This window comes from Lolium perenne, chromosome 2 (genome assembly GCF_019359855.2).
Source record: "Lolium perenne isolate Kyuss_39 chromosome 2, Kyuss_2.0, whole genome shotgun sequence".
Classification (NCBI taxonomy): Eukaryota; Viridiplantae; Streptophyta; class Magnoliopsida; order Poales; family Poaceae; genus Lolium; species Lolium perenne.
In genome coordinates this window covers 52,018,435-52,036,065 of record NC_067245.2, presented here as the reverse complement: position 1 = coordinate 52,036,065, position 17,631 = coordinate 52,018,435, and the positions used below count along the sequence as shown (strand labels likewise).

At 43.0% G+C, this 17,631-nt stretch overlaps 1 long non-coding RNA gene across 6 annotated transcripts; it reads left to right on the top strand.

Moving 5' to 3' along the window:
• The first annotated feature begins 10,907 nt into the window (after positions 1-10,907).
• LOC127332589 (uncharacterized) lies at positions 10,908-15,367 on the top strand. Of its 6 annotated transcripts, none has more exons than XR_007870542.1 (3): positions 10,908-14,650; positions 14,735-14,900; positions 15,084-15,367. It is a non-coding gene; the product is annotated as an uncharacterized lncRNA (long non-coding RNA). The 6 variants fall into 6 exon arrangements; XR_007870543.1 differs by lacking the exon at positions 15,084-15,367 and having other exon boundaries at positions 10,908-11,377; positions 11,578-14,650; positions 14,735-14,994; XR_007870545.1 differs by lacking the exon at positions 15,084-15,367 and having other exon boundaries at positions 10,908-11,768; positions 11,863-14,650; positions 14,735-14,994.
• Positions 15,368-17,631: the final 2,264 nt, after the last annotated feature.

The window sequence follows — 17,631 nt, the reverse complement described above, 5'->3', positions numbered from 1 at the left end:
AGAATCAGGTATAAATTATGATTATAAATGCATTGAAGCTTTTATGGATACTGATAAATTTCGTAATATGAGTGCTACTTATGGTCTTGATTCTCAAGTTGCTGCAAATCTTTATAAAGCTTTTGCCTCTCATTATGAATTGCCTAAGAAGAATTTTGATAAGTATCATGAACCGTATAAAGATAAAATTGATTCATCTATTAATAAATGCGTTGTAGTTGAAACTGTTGATCATGTTATTCCTGAAGCTTATATTGAAAAAACTCCTTTCCCTGCTAAAATGAAGGAGTACTCTGTTATAAATAGTGCGGTTCATAAAAGTGAAAAGAAACCTATAGAACACGAAGAACAAATAAAATTTGAACCTCTTTGTTGCAATAGTTAAAGATCTTGTGACTGAAAATTTGGAGGAAGGTCATATTATTTTCTGTGAAGATGCTTCTAATATTGTTTCACATCCTAATAAACCCAAGCAAGCTAGTGTTCATATGCTATCTGTTAGAATTGGTGATCATTGCTATTATGGTTTATGTGATATTGGTGCAAGTATTAGTGCTATTCCTTATGAGCTTTATACGGAGATTATGCACGAAATTGGTTCTTGTGAACTTGAAGATATTGATGTGGTTATTCAGCTGGCTAATAGAGAAACTATTTCTCCAATTGGTATTGTTCGAGATGTGGAAGTTCTATGTGGTAAGATTAAATATCCTGCTGACTTTTTGGTACTTGGTTCTGCTGCTAGTGATTATTGTCCTATTATTTTTGGTAGACCTTTTCTAAATACTTGTGGAGCTATTATAGATTGCAAGAAAGAGAAAATTTTGACTAAATTTGCCGGTGAATCTTATGAGTTTAACTTCTCTAAATTTACCAAAACTCCTTATAAAGCTGATTTGCCTAATAATGATTTTAAAATGGAACAGTGTGCATCTATTGTTCTTGTTCCTAATAATCCTTTGCAGCAACATTTGGAGAATAGCGAGAGTGATGTTTTCAGGAAAGAAAGAGATGAGCTTGAGGAAATCTTTCTTCGCCAACCTATTCTTAAGCATGATTTACCGGTGGAAGATCTGGGTACAACACCGCCACCAAAGGAAGATCCTGTCTTTGATTTAAAACCTTTGCCTGATAATCTTAAATATGCTCATATTGATGATAAGAAAATATATCCTGTTATTATTAGTTCTAAGCTTACAGAGTTTGAAGAAGAAAGATTATTGGAAATATTGAAGAAACACCGAGGTGCTATTGGCTACACTCTTGATGATTTGAAGGGGATTTCTCCCTCTATTTGCCAACACGCCATTAATATGGAAGATGATGCGAAGCCTGTTGTTGAACCTCGTCATTGCCTAATTCCTAAGATGAAGGATGTGGTAAGAAATGAGGTATTACGACTTCTTGAAGCTGGTATTATATATCCTATTGCTGATAGTAGATGGGTTAGTCCTGTGCATTGTGTTCCTAAGAAAGGAGGAATGACTGTTGTGCCTAATGATAATGATGAGCTCATACCTCAAAGAGTAGTTGTAGGGTATAGAATGTGCATTGATTATCGAAAAGTTAATAAAGTTACTAAAAAAGATCATTACCCTTTGCCTTTTATTGATCAAATGTTAGAAAGGTTATCTAAAAATACTCATTTTTGTTTTCTTGATGGTTATTCTGGGTTCTCACAAATTGCTGTTAAAACTAAGGATCAAGAGAAAACCACTTTCACTTGTCCCTATGGAACTTATGCTTATAGGCGTATGCCTTTTGGTTTATGTAATGCTCCTGCTACTTTTCAAAGATGCATGTCTGCTATTTTTCATGGTTTTTGCGAGAGTATTGTAGAGGTATTCATGGATGATTTTTCTGTCTATGGGAATTCTTTTGATAATTGCTTATGAACCTTGATAAAGTTTTGCAGAGATGTGAAGAAACTAACCTTGTTCTTAATTGGGAGAAATGCCATTTTATGGTTAATGAAGGAATTGTATTGGGACATAAAATTTCCGAGAGAGGTATTGAAGTTGATAGAGCTAAAGTTGAAGCAATTGAGAAGATGCCCTACCCTAGGGATGTTAAAGGTATTCGTAGTGTTCTTGGTCATGCTGGGTTTTATAGGAGGTTTATTAAAGATTTCTCCAAGATTTCAAAGCCTCTTACTAATCTTCTTCAAAAAGATGTACCTTTTGTTTTTGATGATGATTGTAAGGAAGCTTTTGAAACTCTAAAGAAAGCCTTAACAACTACTCCTATAGTTGAACCTCCTGATTGGAACTTACCATTTGAAATTATGTGTGATGCTAGTGATTTTGCTGTAGGCGCTGTTCTTGGACAGCGAGTAAATAAAAAATTGAATGTTATTCATTATGCTAGTAAAACTCTTGATGCTGCTCAAAGAAATTATGCTACTACTGAAAAGGAATTGTTAGCTGTAGTTTTTGCTTGTGATAAGTTTAGATCTTATATTGTTGATTCGAAAGTTACTATACATACTGATCGTGCTGCAATTAGATACCTTATGCAAAAGAAAGATGCTAAGCCGAGGCTTATTAGATGGGTACTTCTGTTGCAAGAATTTGATTTACATATTGTAGATAGGAAAGGTGCTGATAATCCTGTTGCTGATAATTTGTCTAGATTGGAAAATATTGCTTATGATCCTGTTCCTGTTAATGATAGTTTTCCAAATGAACAATTGGCTGCAATAAAGGTGAGTTCGCGAGACAGTCCTTGGTATGCTGATTATGCTAACTTTATTGTTTCCAAGTACTTGCCTCCAACCTTTTCAGCTCAGCAAAGGAGGAAATTCTTTTATGACTTGAGGCATTATTTCTGGGATGACCCACATTTATATAAAGAAGGAGTGGATGGTATTATGCGAAGATGTGTTCCCGAATATGAACAACAAGAGATATTGAGTAAATGTCATGGTAGTGCTTATGGAGGACATCACGCCGGAGAAAGAACCGCGCAAAAGGTTCTACAATCAGGTTTTTATTGGCCGACCCTCTTCAAAGATGCAAGGAAGTTTATATTATCTTGTGATGAATGCCAAAGGGTTGGTAATATCTCCAGACGCAATGAAATGCCTATGAATTATACTCTTGTTATTGAACCGTTTGATTGTTGGGGATTTGACTTCATGGGACCTTTTCCCTCTTCAGAAGGTAACACTCATATACTTGTTGCTGTTGATTATGTTACTAAATGGGTGGAAGCCATACCTACAAAAAGTGCTGATGGTGAGACCTCTTTAAGAATGCTCTTAGATATTACTTTTCCTAGATTTGGAGTTCCTAGATATATTATAACTGATGGAGGTTCTCATTTTATTCATGGTGGTTTTAGAAAAACTCTTGCTAGATATGGTATTAATCATAGAATTGCTTCCGCTTATCATCCTCAAACTAGTGGGCAAGTAGAATTATCAAATAGAGAGATTAAATCTATCTTGCAAAAGACTATTAATAAAACTAGAAAGAATTGGGCTAGTAAATTAAAGGATGCACTATGGGCTTATAGAACTGCTTATAAAAATCCCATGGGAATGTCACCTTATAAAATGGTTTATGGGAAAGCTTGTCATTTACCTTTAGAACTAGAGCACAAAGCTTATTGGGCTGTTAGAGAATTAAATAAAGATCCTAAACTTGTCGGTAATAAGAGGTTGTTGCAATTGAGTTCTTTAGATGAATGGAGAAGTGAAGCTTATGAAAATGCTAAACTCTTTAAAGAGAAAGTTAAAAAATGGCATGATAGAAGGATTATCAAAAGAGAATTTAATATTGGAGATAAAGTCCTATTGTATCGGTCTCGTCTCAGATTCTTTGCAGGGAAATTACTCTCGAAATGGGAAGGACCATATGTTGTCGAGGAGGTGTATCGTTCAGGAGCAATTAAAATTAGCTCTCTCCAAGGCAATGCTACGCAAGTGGTGAATGGACAAAGACTCAAGCATTATATCTCAGGTGATTCTTATAATGTTGATGTTGATATTATTCGAGTGGAAACACCGGAGGCTTTCATCAAAGGACAAATTGACGATCCGCGTAACTCGACTTTGAATAGGTAACAAGATCTTGGTAATGAAAAGTTCGCAATTTACTTTCCGAACAATATTTTTGCTGTTTTTGGAAAATATGAAAAATTACGAGATCGAAACGGAGTGGAAAAGACGCACGAGGGCGTGCCACCATAGGCCGACGCGGGCCCCAGCTAGGCCGCGCCGCCATGTGAGCTGGCCGCCTCGTCGCCCCTTTCCGACTCTGGTTCGACCTGGTACTTTCCTTTTGTCGAGAAATTTTTTGCTATATAATCCCCTGGACCCCTGGAGGTCCGTATATCGTTTTCTCGACGTGTTTTGTTTCGAGCTGTTTCTGCCAGGATTTGCTTCGGATTTAGGGCCATCATGTCTTCGTCGGGAACTCCGAAGGACAGCTCCCGCAAGGATGTTGGCAACTTGTACATGGAGGAGCTGAGGATGCACCCAAAGGAGTTGATGCTCGTCGAGGGAGAACTGCAGATCAAGGATGTTCCGGGTCCTAAAGGAGAAGGAAGCTTGGAAGACAGGATGGAGAAGCTAGAACAGGAGGTTTTCAAATACAAGAAGATGGCTGAGCGTGAGGTGGATATCTTCCACAAGATTGTGTCCGAACTCATCGCTGAACACGAGAAGGAAACCGCAAAGCTATGGGGCGACATCCTCTCACTTCACAACACCACCAACAAGCTCCAAGCACAACTCTATGACGTTCAGAATCAGAACTGTGAGTATGAAAACAGGTTTAAATACATAAGCCGTGCTGCTAGTTTCAGGATCCCCGAGACCAAGATGTCGTTTCTTGATGGAGAGCCTCTTCCTTGGAAGTTTGATGACGGGAGTTCATCACCACCATCGCCGCAGGAGTAATTCATCATCGGTATTGGCATCCCCTTGGTTTATTCCAAGCTTGGGGGAGTGCCGCGGTATCACATCATCACTACCTTTTTACTTTTTTGTCAAGTAGTGTCATATCATGAGTAGGGAAGTTATCATATAAGATGGGTTGCAGTTTGGAAGTATCTCTCCTTTAGTTAGTTGTCTATGTATCCCTTGGTGTGAGTTATCGTTATGGAATATTAATGAGAAGTCTTATCATCTACATATTGCACATCTTATTTTAGTTTGCAATCTCTATTATATGATTTACCTTGTTGTTAGTATTGGTATCACTTTGGGAGCATTGAATAAATCTATTTGGTTTTGGCAAACTTAGCATTGGTCAATAGCAACAACACTTTGAGGTTTAAGTAGAAAAGAGAAATACATGTAGATGTTTCATTGTCTTTCTTTCTTGTTAGCTCATAGCTTATTATTCCGAAGTTAAAATTGTTTGTGCTTACAAGGAAGATGCATGATTATTTCTATCACATGTATATTTGTTTGTTTCCTTCAACTCTTATGCTTGCTAATTAACCTTGCTAGCCAAAGACCTGTACTGAGAGGGAATACTTCTCGTGCATCCAAACCTTAACCCAAACCTATGCCATTTGTGTCCACCATACCTACCTACTACATGGTATTTCCTGCCATTCCAAGTAAATACTTCGTGTGCTACCTTTAAACAATTCATTCAAAATATACTATCTCTTATTTGTGTCAATGTTTTATAGCTCATGAGGAAGTATGTGGTGTTTTATCTTTCAATCTTGTTGGGCAACTTTCACCAATGGACTAGTGGCTTCATCCGCTTATCCAATAATTTTGCAAAAAGAGTTGGCAATGGGATTCCCAGTCCCAAATTAATTAAACTAAAAAGACACTCCTCCATGGTATGTGATTGATGGACGGCACCCGAAGGATTCGGTTAGCCATGGCTTGAGAAAGCAAAGGTGGGGAGGAGTGTCATCATAATAAAACTAAAATAAAAAGGCACTCCTTCATGGTATGAGATTGTTGGCAGGCACCCGAGGATTCGGTTAGCCATGGTTTGTGAAAGAAAGGTTGGAAGGAGTGCTACACAAAATAAAAATAAAATGGGAGCCGCTCTTTGAAGGTTTGTCTGGCAAGGGGGTTAGAGTACCCGCTACCAGTCGTTGACAACAACAAACACCTCTCAAAATGTTACTTTTATTATCTTTATATGATTTCAAAACTGAAAAAGCTCTAGCACATGATTTAATCACTGCTTCCCTCTGCGAAGGGTCTGTCTTTTACTTTATGTTGAGTCAGTAAACCTATTTCCCTCCATCTCAAGCAAGCATTTGAGTAGTTGTGATCAAACCATTATATTGTGATCTGCTTCATCATGTCTTTTATTCTTCCTTGTTTATTAAACAAGTTTTATCTGAATGAATATAGCTTTGCAAGTTATCAATGATCATGAGGAGACTATTATGATTGAGTATGCAAGTTGTGCCTTATAAACTTTAACATGAGAGCATTGCTCGATAGATAAGTATAACCTGTTAATTGTTCTCTGACCAAGAACGAAGTTTGCCATCACCAACTATGATTTCTTATGCACCTTTATTTGTGATTACCTTATACTTGTTTCAAGTTGAGTTATATGAGGAAGTTGTTTACTAGAATGTCTTGTGTGAATGAATATGATGCTTCTTGTCCGTATTTTATTTATCGACTCTTCACTCCATAAACATGTGGTCCTGTTCTTGAGTTCAGTTTCGCTTGGGGACAAGCGAAGTCTAAGCTTGGGGGGAGTTGATACGTCCAATTTGCATCACTATTTTGTATCATAATTTGCTGTTATTCATTGATATATTTCATGTTTGGACACAATACTTATGTTATTTCATCTATTTTGCATGTTTCATCATCATTGGAGGATCGAGCACCTGAGCGAGATTCTGCTTGGAAAAAGCACCGTCGAACGCAATATTTCGGAAGATCAACGGTGGAAGGAAATTATACCAAAAATCCTATTTTCCCGGATGACGAAGGAAGCGGAAGGGGAGCCACTGGACCCAAGGTGGGCCCAGACCATAGGGCGGCGCGGCCCATGGCTGGCCGCGCCACACAGTGGTGAGGGGCCCCCAGCCCCTTTCGCCTCCTTTTCTTCGCGAAATCCTTCGTCCCGAAGACCTAAGCCACGAGAGGGTACCTCACGAAGAGTTACTGACCGCCTCTGCGGGGCGAGAACACCAGAGAGAAAAGAGCTCTCCGGCGGGCCGAGATCCGCCGGGAAATTCCCTCCGGGAGGGGAAATCGACGCCATCGTCACCGTCATCGAGCTGGACATCATCTCCATCACCATCATCATCATCTCCACCATCATCACCGCCGTCTCCACCGCTGGACATCGTCACCGCCGTAGCAATTTGGGTTTGATCTTGATTGTTTGATACGGGAAACTCTCCCGGTATCGATTTCTACTTGTTGTTGATGCTATTGAGTGAAACCATTGGACCAAGGTTTATGTTTAGATTGTTATTCATCATCATATCACCTCTGATCATGTTCCATATGATGTCTCGTGAGTAGTTCGTTTAGTTCTTGAGGACATGGGTGAAGTCTAAATGTTAGTAGTGAACTATGGCTGAGTAATATTCAATGTTATGATATTTAAGTTGTGGTGTTATTCTTCTAGTGGTGTCATGTGAACGTCGACTACATGACACTTCACCTTTATGGGCCTAGGGGAATGCATCTTGTACTCGTTTGCCAGTTGCGGGGTTGCCGGAGTGACAGAAACCTAAACCCCCGTTGGTATATCGATGCAGGAGGGATAGCAGGGTCTCAGAGTTTAAGGCTGTGGTTAGATTTATTCTTAATTACTTTCTTGTAGTTGCGGATGCTTGCAAGGGGTATAATCACAAGTATGTATTAGTCCTAGGAAGGGCGGTACATTAGCATAGGTTCACCCACACAACACTTATCAAAACAATGAAGATTATTTAGCCGTATGTAGCGAAAACACTAGACTAAAATCCCGTGTGTCCTCGAGAACGTTTGGTCATTATAAGTAAACAACCCGGCTTGTCCTTTGTGCTAAAAAGGATTGGGCCACTCGCTGCAATTGTTACTCTCGCACTTTACTTACTCGTACTTTATTCACCTGTTACATCAAAACCCCCTGAATTCTTGTCTGTGAGCATTTACAGTGAATCCTTCATCGAAACTGCTTGTCAACACCTTCTGCTCGTCGTTGGGATCGACATTCTTACTTATCGAAGATACTACGATACACCCCCTATACTTGTGGGTCATCATAAGGCAGCTCATGAGATCATTGTATTGAAGTACATGGAGGAGAGTATACCAACTAGCTACTGCTAGAACCCGTAGTCCATGGGGGAACTACTCACGGAGCATGATGGAGGCGATGGCGTCGATGGAGATGGCTTCCGGGGGCACTTCCCCGTCCCGGCAGGGTGCCGGAACAGAGACTTCTGTCCCCCGAATTGGAGTTTCGCGATGGCGGCGGCGCCCCTGGAGTCTTTCTGGAGTTTCGTCAATTGGTACTGCGTTTTTAGGTCGAAAGGGGTTATATAGGCGAAGAGGTGGCGCAGGAGGGTCGATAGGGTGGCCTCCCCATAGGGGGGCGCGGCCAGGGTGTGGCCCGCGCGGCCCACCCTCCTGGTGGCCCCCTGGCTCTCCTCCGACTCTCCTTCGGTGTTCTGGATGCTTCCGGGAAAAATAGGATGTTTGGCGTTGATTTCGTCCAATTCCGAGAATATTGCCCGAACAGCCTTTCTGGAACCAAAAACAGCAGAAAACAGGAACTGGCACTGTGGCATCTTGTTAATAGGTTAGTTCCAAAAAACGCATAAAAACATCATAAAGTGCAAGCAAAACATGTAAGTATTGTCATAAAACAAGCATGTAACATCAGAAATTATGGATACGTTGGAGACGTATCAGAGGCGAGGGCGACGGCAGCTGTCGCGGCGCGCAACGAGTATGTGGAGGATGTGGCCGACGGAAGCCAAGCCGTCGAAGAAGAAGAAGAAGAGGAAGAACCAACCCAAGTCGAGGTCGCCGACGACAACCCGCCGAAGGGAAAGAAGAAGAGGAAGAAGGACGCGCCGCCGGCCGAACCGCACATCAAATGGACGCCGAGGGAAGAGGAGTGCCTCGCCGAAGCTTGGATGACCGTGTCCATGGACGGCATAACCGGGACGAATCAGTCCTCCGACACGTATTGGCTTCGAGTGAAGTCGGCGTTCGACGAGCGCAAGCTCGTCGATCCCTACTTCAACAAGACGATCATGAACCGGGGAGACAAGGCAATGACCACCCATTGGGGGATCATACAGACGGCGTGTAGCAAATGGCACGGCATACAGGAGGAGATCGACGAACGGCCGATGAGCGGCCACGACTTGGAGCAAAAGGTATGCTCCGTCGACCCTGCATCACCGAGGTTAGCTGTGCACGGTGTAGATCGTCCTCAGCTGACCCGTATCGCCGTACTCTTTTTCCCTAGCTGCGTCGTGCTTTGGACATGTACATGGATGACACCGGCATGCAGTTCAAGTTCCTGAACGTCTACGCCTGCATCGAGAAGTGCGAGAAGTGGGCGGAAACCCGCAAGACCCTCTCGAAGAGCAAGACCGAGCAGTACAACCCCGACGCTCCGGCGGCTGGCTCGGCGGATGGGCGCCCGGAACTCGGCCAGAAAAAGCTCAAAGAGCTAAAAAGACGGGCAATCCCGCCGACAGGATGCAGGCGTTGATCGACAAGTGCTGGGCCGACTTGAGGTCGCACGCCGACGGGAGGAACGACAAGTTCGACGGCAGGTGGCGGGAGATGCTCGCCAACCAAGGCGTCCGGATCGCCCTGCTGAAGACGACGGCGGCGGCGAAGAAGAGGAACACTGACTCTGATGGGCGGGAACACGGATCTGATGGACGAGGAGACGAGGATTTGGTACCAGGGCCACCGCAGCGACATCCTCCGACCCACTCCGGCCAGTTCTTCGTCGTCTCCGCCGGCTCCTACCTCGTCTTCGTCACCATCTACGCCGTCCACTGCCGCTGCTTCGTCATCGACTGCCGCTGCATCGTCGTCGACTGCCGCCGCTTCGACCACGGCGTGTGAGGAAACTGGTCCGTCGGACACCGCCGTGCCAACCGGGACTGCCGATGAGCCTGTTTCCGTGTAATTCCCCTCCTATCGCCGATCTGTGGCTGATCCTTTTGCTGGTCCTTTTGCCGATCAACTGGTCGTATTTGTAGCGCGGGACGACGGTTTGTTTGAATTTAAACTATGTCCGCTGAACTCCGGGTGGACGACTGGAAATACGGTACTCCCCACGACTTTATTTCGTCCAATCCGGCGGTTGTTTCGTCCGGATTTCGCAGGCCAAACGAGTGGAGATGCTCTAAGATTGAAGAACGTAGGATTATTTTTTTGAACCAATATGAAAAGAACAAATGCAGTTTAAATGCATGGATTAACATAAATTAACAGGTTGATGTTTATAATTTTAGAGCTTATCCAACAATTTTTTTTTCTTAGACTATGAACATAACAATCCACTTGTCATACATATGCTTCTCCATATTGATGGATCCAGTTCAGAGATTATGAAACAGTAAGAAGGTCATGGACACTAAGAATACTTTCATGTTAAGAATTTTTATATGTTTTCTTAGACCATATAAATAGAGCAATAAATTTTGCAGGCATGCACTAAACATCGACTAATAACCTTATCGAATTATAACCTATATAAAAGTTATACCATTTAGCGTTTCCTGGGTTGATCGGATACTGTAGATGTGCAATTTTCACACTGATTACGTTTGGCCATTGAGCGACACTTGCTCTTCAAATTTCCTTTACCTTGGGTAGTTATTTTCTTTCAGTTTTTTCAGAGGATTGGATGACCGGCAACCGGCTAAGGCACGTTTCTTTCCTTCGTATCCATACAGGATTTCTTGAGGTTGGTCAAAGCGGTGCGGCCCCACCATCGATCAATCTAGGAACTCCACGAACTGAGTACTTTATTCCTCCAATCTCTACGACCGATCTCGGCGGCCTCCTCACCCTCCTCGGCCGGCCAGGCGCGTGCAGAGGCAGCATCAGCCTGCCATTGATGGCTCCTCTTCTCTTCCCAAGCAGTGGAGCCATCAACCGCTGCGCCTTTCTCTCACTCCCGAGTCGGCAGCCGGCACAGAGGAGTTCAACCGCCCCCATCTCCTATCCAAGGCGGCTAATGGTGCGGAGGGCATCGGCGCCCTCCTCTCCCTCCAGAGGCAGCGCAACCATGGGAAGAGCTCCACGCCCCCTTCTCCTTCCTAGGTACCCAGTCCCTACTTCTTCCCAAGGCGACTAACGGCCTGGAGGAGGACATAGGCACCTCCTCTTCCTTCGGAGGCACCTTCGCTATCGGAGGATCAGACGCGGCTGATGCTCACTTCGAGATACATCTACGGCCAGGTGCACCACCTACCATGGCATGAGCCCTCTATTTTTCTCTACATAGTCTATGGCATTTTGAATCTGCACAAGATGGTATGAATACTCTTTGTTTCTTGCCAAAATATAAAGTATTCGTGCATTTTCTTCTTTGTTTGCATGAAGGAGCGATTATGACCGCTTAAAGTTCTTGCATTAATCTGACCAACCAATTGCTGCAGATACAATAAGGAATATCCTTGGCTGCTCCTTCTGTATTTCCAAAAGGATGGGCGTGCAAGCATGGTCGAAGGCTATAGTTTTTTCGATCAAATTATGTGTCACGCCTACGGAAGTCCTTGCTGATGGTTCCAGTAATGAATTTTTATTCTGTAGCAGTTATGCGTTCTTGCATACACTCCAAGAATCACATGTAATTTCCTTCAGATATTTTTATTATAGACATAGTACGATGAGTATTTTTTTTGTATAACCGCTGCGCCTTTCTCTCACTCCCGAGTCGGCAGCCGGCACAGAGGAGTTCAACCGCCCCCATCTCCTATCCAAGGCGGCTAATGGTGCGGAGGGCATCGGCGCCCTCCTCTCCCTCCAGAGGCAGCGCAGCCATGGGAAGAGCTCCACGCCCCCTTCTCCTTCCTAGGTACCCAGGCCCTACTTCTTCCCAAGGCGACTAACGGCCTGGAGGATGACATAGGCACCTCCTCTTCCTTCGGAGACACCTTCGCTATCGGAGGATCAGACGCGGCTGATGCTCACTTCGAGATACATCTACGGCCAGGTGCACCACCTACCATGGCATGAGCCCTCTATTTTTCTCTACATAGTCTATGGCATTTTGAATCTGCACAAGATGGTATGAATACTCTTTGTTTCTTGCCAAAATATAAAGTATCGTGCATTTTCTTCTTTGTTTGCATGAAGGAGCGATTATGACCGCTTAAAGTTCTTGCATTAATCTGACCAACCAATTGCTGCAGATACAATAAGGAATATCCTTGGCTGCTCCTTCTGTATTTCCAAAAGGATGGGCGTGCAAGCATGGTCGAAGGCTATAGTTTTTTCCGATCAAATTATGTGTCACGCCTACGGAAGTCCTTGCTGATGGTTCCAGTAATGAATTTTTATTCTGTAGCAGTTAGGCGTTCTTGCATACACTCCAAGAATCACATGTAATTTCCTTCAGATATAATTTTTTATAGACATAGTACTATGAGTATTATTTTTTTGTATCGAGGAGCTTCCCTGTGAAACCAAATCATCAATTTTTTGTTGAAGGCACATAGTTTCTGCTTTCTATTATTGATTATCCATGTATATTTTCTATTAAATATCGGTTGACTCGCATATAGATTCTACTTGCGCATGCTTCTGATCAAGTTCGTATATTTCTCTGCTTTTGCAGGCGTCTCTACAAATACGCAGAGGTCTAAGATGTACAGTGACCTTTCAATCTGCAATTTAATTTACTGGTTAGATGTTTTTTCAATTGACACTACACAGCTACGAGGTTTGCAGATGTATATATCCACTTGGCTTTACATATCAGATAGTGTTGGCGGTGAGAGAGATTGGCTTCATTTTTTGTTGTAATAATTGTCACATTTGGGAATTTTTATAGGTATTGCAAATTGTTCTACCGTGGCCCTCATTACCTATGTTTCTACCTTATTGGAATTCTGCATTTGCTTCATGTAGTTTGGCCGCTGGTGAAGATGTGCTTCACGAGTAGCCTACTTATTTTATCATTTATTTGAGCCTCAATTGTCCTCATGCATGGTTGTCATTCATAGTATAAATGCAAGTCTCCATGACAACACTTCAGTGTGAGAGTGGCAAATCTAGCAACTCCCTTAACTACATCGGTAAATACTTATCTTGGACTACATACATCCTTCCAATGTTGATAATGTTGTTCCTTCTTTTTATGCTGATATGGCGTGTCTTGACTCTTGACTCATGTACTCTTGATGTGGGCCTAGGCCAAATTCTCTTGCACAACCGAAAAAGTTTACATGGACAAATATGCTTCATTTGGAGTATATGTGTTTGGCTGAACTATGTAGAAGCCATGCTAATCTGCACTGGTACATACACGTTTCAAATAGCCATGCTAATCTGCACACATTTGAAATATGCCGATCAAGTCATAATTTAGGTTGATATGTTCTTATACTTTTCTTATCACTGTCAAATAACATATGTCATGTTTTCAACCTTTGAGTGATATTCTGTCAAATAACATATGTCATGCTTTCTACCTTTAAATGATATTCTGATATTAAAACATCGATTGGCCTCCAGTGAAGGTGGCAAACTATTGCATATTTAGCAACAGGTTTTCCAATACATTAGATGTGGAACAAAATATTAATACTTTCGCACTACAATATTTTAATGTATAACTGAGACACTTTCAGGTTACTATGCTTTAATAGAAGGAGGCTGTAATGTTTGGAGTTTAGATTATACTTTGTTTGTTTAACAAGTTTGTGGTAGTTGAACCGCTGCTATTTCTACAATTCAAAGGGTGTTTTATTTGCTATCTCCTCTCAAATTTATGTAATGTGTTTTGTCGGTTGCTTCATTTCATTCTTAACCAATTATGTGCTGTTTATAATTGTTATATTTAACTTTACTTCGCTGAAGAGCTGCCCTATGAACACAGCTTCTATTTCTCAGCCTTTAAGTCTATTATATACAGAGCCCCTTATTTTTCTCTCGAATGGCATTGACTACTTATTCTTTTTATTTTTATCGTACTATCATCACCATAAGAACTAGGTATGCAAAGTTATACCTCTATAATTACTTAGCTTTGCGGTTGCATATCAACTCAGCATCTTTGTTTGTTGAAATTCCCACTTGCAAAACTACAAGTGTTGTCACCACATAGCGCTATCCTTTCTACTACATCGGGTCTAGGAAATAAGCCTACCGCCTACCCAATTACATCAGGCATGTTGGATATATTAATATATTCCACCTTGAGCTATTTCAGTTTTGTGCATACATCAGACCAAGTGGCCTTTCACGTTGCGGCGTCGTCAGTATCCAGTTAGGATGTGCTATGCAATGACTATCAACAAAAGCCAAGGTCAGACACTTAAGCAGGTTGGGGTTTACTTGCCGAAACCGGTGGTTTTGCATGGGCAGTTTTATGTTACGATCTCAAGGGTAACATCAAGGGAAAGGCCAGGTGCTGACGCTTGACGAATCTGGCAAGGCGACTACCCAGACAAGAAACATAGTGTAGTGGGAGGTCCTTGGCCATCTATAAGTGTTCCTTCTTACATGGTATATAATTTGTTTCTATGTACTTAATTTGTTTTAGACGATTTTGCATGCTCGCTCTTCTTGCTGACTGTGTTGTTTTCCCAGGTATCATTTCTTAGCAGGATCACTAGATTTTCTCTTCCTTTAGGTCCTCTGCTATGTGGTGCGGATTTAGAAACAGACAGCCATCGATTTTGCTCCAGATGCCGCCGCTCTCCCATTGTTTTTTTTTGATGGTCCGCTCTCCCATTGTTGATAGAACATGTGTCAGGTTTTCTCTATTCTCTTCTATGTTGTTGTACTTCCTTTCGTCGTACTATAACTCATATGTCGATTTCTCAGTATGTATTGTATTGGTACTATAACTCATATGTCGATTTCTCAGTATGTATTGTATTGGTTACTTCTGCAACAATCCATGGGTTCAAAACTCACCGTATGCTACTAATTGCAGGTTTATCAGCGCGCATAACCATTTAGCGTAAATACACTAAAGCTAATGAAGGTGTTTTGTGAGTTTACATGTCGCGTACAACAGCCTGAAATCTCAAGCCATGTACACACTTCAGCGGCATGACAATGTCATCTGGCCAGAGCTCAGTTTTTCTTTATCAGTTTCAGTTGCCTTTACCCACTATGTACACTATACTAAATGTTTTACTGCGTGTCTGACATAAGGAGATGTATATGAATTTAGCTTTCGTGCTCCATGTTCTTATGCTGGCATCCTACTCTAAGGACCATATCTCTAATTCGATGTCTATTTTTTGTTGTTACTGTCTCTTTTTGACAAAACAATCATGCTTTTCAGGTGTCACAGTTCCTATTTTTGGTCATTTCACTTCAGTTTCTTCCGCATAGAAACTTCCGTTCAGGTGGACACAGTTGCTGTAACAAATAAAATTGCCCCTATTAAACCAGTATAGAGAGAGATGACATACCAACTGTTCATGCCTGAACCCATTGTTGCACAAGCTCATCGTCAGTTGTCTGCGTTCCCCCGTTCCTCCCTCCTCACTGAGCGCTTCCATTAGCAACACGGCCTGCTACGCGGGCAGGCTTCACCAACTCCCATCACACGGAGCTTCTTCCACGCCACGTTCGGCCCCAACCACACAAGCTGTCAATGCCCGCAGCAATTGACCTCCGCGCTTGCGAGCTCCATGGCAAGCCAGCTGCGGAAGCCATGGCTCAGGTCCCGTGCAGCGGCAGCCGAATCGTCCAATACTCCAGCAGCAAGCAACGAGAGAGCATGCTATCCGCTGCCGTCCCTATCGCCTCCACCCCCTCCTTCGGCTTCCACATGGAAAGCTCGCATCGCTCTTCTACTCAGTGTCCCTCGATCCCCAGCTCATCTTCTTTTTTTAGGATTAATCCCCAGCTCATCTTTTTTTAGTAGAAAATCCCCAGCTCATACTGCTGCCCGAATCGACTATCTCGATGTGGGCCGGACTTACTACTACCGCCCACTTGAAGAGCCTCATCGTAGCCTGCCAAACAAGCAGAAGCTGGGCCGGTCCGTGGACTGAGTTAGTAGATATTATCTTGGCAGATTCAGATGGGTAAAAAATACCTCTTTAGTTTTTGTTTTACTTTCGGTTCCCTCAGTTCATCCTTTTACTTAGGTTGGACCTACCTCCTTTTTTTTGGGAGATCATGCTGTGTGGTTTCGTTACTAGGCCAGGTATAAATGGCTTGCTCTTAACTCTAACTTAAGATTCACATACCACACACACGCTTTACCAAATTTCAGGTTTTTCTTCTCCCCATCAAATGACACTCACTCAGACTTAATAAGCTTTTCTATAAATATAATGGGCCACAGGCGCGGCGTTGCCGCCGCGCCAATGCCTGCTAGTAGTAATGAAAAGTAAGACAATTCTCTTGTGAAGAAAATAACATTATTTTTTCTTGGACCATGTGAACAGAACAGTACATTTTTCATGGATTAACATCAGTTAACAATTTGGTGGTTCAACAAATTGCTGCTTCTGATTTAGAGTGTATGGAATTCATGCACATTGGCAAAATCTCTGTCAAAACTTCTCCATAAGATGAATACGAAAAAAACACGCTTAGTTCACCAATTAATCGGTGAGATCTGGACAATTTCAAGAACACAATAAAAAAGCATATACATATGTTATGGCTGAACCATTTGGATTGGAAGAAAAGGTTACGCATCATTTGTACCGTATCTGAATAAGATGAAGGACAATGTGCACAAATCAACAGGTAATACAGAGAGATCAAAAAAAAAGTCCAATCAGGAGAAGTAGTTCAGATCAAACACACAAAAAATAGAGACCCAGATCCTACATAGAGGAAATTCAACACTTCATGCATCCACTTGACCTATGAGGCTATGACTCAGTGAACAAGATCCAACCTGTTCATGCGCACCTGGTTCATGAGCACTGCCTACTACTTGCTCGAGGAAATGCTCACAGGAGGCAGGCCAAACACTGTGGAGGTGCTGGTCTGCTCCGTATGATTCTCAGGATGGCAGCGATGTTGAGGGCCGCGCCACCAGCGAATCGGCTGTTGGAGCTCTTGGAGGCGCCTCGCCACAGTACGCGGCTGTGGCACCACTCCCCGGCGGGATCTTTATTGGGAAATCTTGGCTACCACTCTCCGATGAACCACAGGTACGCCGCCACCCTTGCCGCCGCGGTCCCCGCTGTCGTCGTCTTCGTGGACTGTCGCCTCGCCACGGAGCACCCCATCCCGGTGGCCTACGACAACGCCTTCGCAGCCCTCAAGGCGGCCGGCGGCGTCGTCGGCGACCTCGAGCACTGCCGGGTTGGCGCCCTTCCCCGGCCATTGGGCATCTGAAGGAGAACCCCACGCGCGGGGGAGGGGGATCTCGAGGGCGCCCGTGCCGGTGTGAAGGAATGTGAGGAGGAAGAGAGGATGCGGTGGTGGTGGAGGATGGCGAGGAAGAAACAGGAAAGGAGAGATGTGGGGATAGGGATTTAATGGCCATTAATGTGATGCCTAAT